This window comes from Quercus robur, chromosome 2 (genome assembly GCF_932294415.1).
Source record: "Quercus robur chromosome 2, dhQueRobu3.1, whole genome shotgun sequence".
Lineage (NCBI taxonomy): Eukaryota > Viridiplantae > Streptophyta > Magnoliopsida > Fagales > Fagaceae > Quercus > Quercus robur.
The window spans coordinates 37,945,342-37,949,158 of record NC_065535.1 but is presented as its reverse complement, the minus strand read 5'-3'; positions in this window follow the sequence as shown (position 1 = coordinate 37,949,158).

Below are 3,817 nucleotides of genomic sequence, written 5' to 3'. Positions count from 1 at the left end.
GTATATGTAGGTTTTGTGTAAATTTGTGGATATATAATTTATTAGACTTAATGTCTAATATAAGAGTGAAATCAAAAGAGGTTGAATTTATTGAGTTTAAATTCAAAGATGATTTCAAGGGTACCCCGATATCTACTTAAACACAAATAAATGACTCCAATGTTAAATATCACATTAAGTGGTATTAAAAATTTAAATGTGATTCACCAAGTGAATAAAGGTAGAGTTAAAGTGTAAGAAATAAAAAGATTTTGATCCAAATTTTATTTCATGAGAAGCTCTTGTTTACCTTGTTGAAGGTAATTAAAGTTTAATCCTAAACAAATGCCTATAGTATTCTTTGAGGGAAGTGATCCTAAACTTTTGAGAAAGTTTTGTGCTTCTAAAAGATGTAGTTTTTTGATATAAAAGCTATTAATGTTGAGATACTCAATAATATTTAATAACAATTGGGTCTTAATGGATCTACCTCTAGTTTCAAAACCAATTGGTTGAGAGTGGGGTATTAGAACAAGATATAAAATCTTTTGGCCTAAGGTTAGTTGTAAAAGGTTTGAAACACAAGAGAAAATATAGATTTTGATATCTATGCACTAATAAATATTTGTGTTATTAGTTTGATATTTTTTAAAATCATTTATATAATTTTAAAGAAATTCACTATGTTTGATTATTACATTTTGATGTATGTAATTACAATGTGTATATATATGTGAATTTTGGAATGGTTGAAAACCCAAATGTGGGGGTTTAGAAACTTAGGCTATGTTTGGTTCCCATAAGATATTTTCCGGAAATACTATTTTCGGGAAAGGAAAATATTTTCAAGTGTTTGGTTGCATTATGAAAATTATTCTAGAAAATATTTTCACGTGTTTGGTAATATTCTGAAAATGCTATTTTCCACCACCACCCACACAAAACCGACCACCACACAACAGAAAAACCACCAAAACACCACCACCCACACCACCACAACAACAACAAAAATCAAAATCACAGAGAGAGAGAGATCGGTTCGTGGGTTTCCAGCGAAGTCGAAGGCTCTGGGTCGCCCGAAGGCACTGGGTCGAAGATCGGTGGGTCAAAGGCTCTGGCTCTAGGTCGAAGGCTCTGGGTTCGTGGCGTGATCTGAGCTCTGGGTTCGCCGACGAAGTTGAAGATTGGTTCATGGGTTCGTGGGTTCATTGCGCGAAGGCTCTGGGTCGCCGGCGAAGTCGAAGGCTCGTGGGTCGAAGGTTGTGGGTCAAAGATCGGTGGGTCGAAGGCTTTGGCTCTAGGTCAAAGGCTCTGGGTTCATGGCGTGATCTGGGCTCTGGGTTTGCCGGTGAAGTCGAAGATTGGTTTGTGGGCTCGTGGCGCGAAGGCTTTGGGTCGTCGGCGAAGTCGAAGGCTCGTGGGTCGCAAGCGATGGGCTCTCTCGTCTTCCTCTCTCTCTCTCTCTCTCTCTCTCTCTCTCTCTGTTTTCCGAAAAATGAGATTTGAAGGTAAAGTAAAAACGGAAATGATTTTACACCCCAACACACGGTCAACTGAAAAGCATTTCCGGAAAATTTATTTTCCATGCACAACCAAACACCAGCATTTACGGAAAATTATTTCCGGAAATGATTTGAAGCCAAAACAAACACAGCCTTAAATTGTGGAATTATGATATCTAAGAAGTGTGGGGGTATAAAGGTATTAAGATTTAACATCTAGGGATGTTAAATTCTACCATGTGTGGTAGATGTCTCAAGTTTAATCAAGCACATGTGGTGATCCTATTTTGAAAGTATCTCTTTGTGAAATAAAGAGAGAACAAGTGAGTTCATTAATCGAACATTCAATGATCAATGATCAATAATGAAATATTGGATTGTGTCTCCACATATAATTTAAGTATGCATCATATAGATGTGAAGTGACTTTCTTAAATAGTGATCTTGGTAAGGAAGTTTTCTTGAAAGACCTGTGGGTTTGTACTTCCTTAAATAATTAAATGAAAGTCTTTTATGAATGAGAATCAAGTAAAGAAATATAGTGAAAATATACACTATATTAATCTCATTTTGAGATTAGTGTTGTCTCATTCTATTGGGAATTGTGTTATCTCTTAGTGTTAAGATTAGTGTTGAGAATTTGCTTTTTAGATCTTAATATTGTTAAAGAAGCAAAGACACTTTGATTCCAATAATAAATAAAGAGGTTACTGGAAGGACGGATGCATAGCTCGAGTTTACTAGTGAATTAAGTACATGTTGCGTATCATGTATGGAGCAAAACTAAACATTGCCTTCACAGTATGTAGACTTTCAAAGTTTCTAAAACTTAAGGCTGATCACTAGAAAGTAATTAATTGTGATGAATATCTATTATAGAGAATATTCAAAGTTAATTCTATTATTGATGTGAGTGATAATATCTATGTCTAATTAGATAATCACTACATGTGGGGGTGCTATGTGTAAGCATTAAAGAAATAATGTGTATTTTTTATTCTACTATAGAATTAAATTGAAAGCGTTGATTATAATGGTAACGGGCAAGGAAGGAAAATGGCTAAGGTTTTGATAAAGTGTCGTGGCTATGACCATAGTAAGTCATTCATGTACTGTAGTTGTGAAACCACAATGCATATGGTATACATGAGTTGTATACAAAGTGAACTTAGACTTAAAAGTCTAAGACAAAAATACATAAGACAAGTCAAGTATGGTTGAACTAGTCCATTGCCTACGTAAATTCAAAATAGGTCCTTTACTGGAGTGTGTCTTGAGACTTAGTAAGAATAACATTTATTAGAATGAGACTAAAACCCTTCTTTTAAGAAAATCACTAATAATCAGAACTCAACCTCAAATTGATTTAATTCAAGAGGTTTAAAGGGTAATAACAAGCTATTGATACGTGGTTAGTAAGAGCACTAAACTTATGTCTCATTCAGGATAGATTAGTGCAGATTGTTACGATAAAAATAGAGGATGAGTTTTAAACTCTTAAGGAAGTTCATAAATCATAAATGTCTATGTAACAAGGACATAAGAAAGAACTTCACCTTTATGAACATAGGAGTGGTGCCACTTCTAGCAAGAGTAAAAGGGTTTTCTCTTATATATGTTCACTAAACCAGGAAGAGCACCAGGCCATAATAGTGCTAACAACATGAATTTCTAAATGTGCTGTGGATATTCTCATGTGTTTATTATTTCCGATTTCAACACATAAGAGTTTTGGTTTATGCATCAAGCCACCATTAACTCTATTGATTTCTTGAGCAATTACATTAAAGGAAGGTTTAAGTTGAAAGGCATCTTCCATTATGCATGATAAAATATCAATCAAGTGAAACATATATTATTACAACCTAGTGGAGGATTGTTGTATATATATAGGTATATACAAGGATAGGTTGTAATAATGATATAAAATTGGAGAGTATTCATTTGTAAAATGAATAAAGTGGAAAATTCAAGTACTAAAAATTTCTTTGTGAAAATTCATGTTCCATATAAATATATATATATATATATATATATAATGTGTCTATTGAAAGGACATAACCTTTCATATTGGATATATATCAAAAGTGTCTTTTGACCAAAAGATACTTATTAAATGAAAAGGTACCTATTGAAGGGTTATAATCATTTGAGTATAAATAGTGGTTTATATTCACTTGATAACTACTTTTTCCCTCCCAAAAGTTAGTTTCTAAGAAACACAAGAGATCCAGTGGGTACTCCCCAAAATTGCTATTTGTAGAACCTAATAAACTTAGTTGTATCATGGAGATAAGTTTGTAAAAATCCTTTAGCTACTTGCATATAGGAACAAA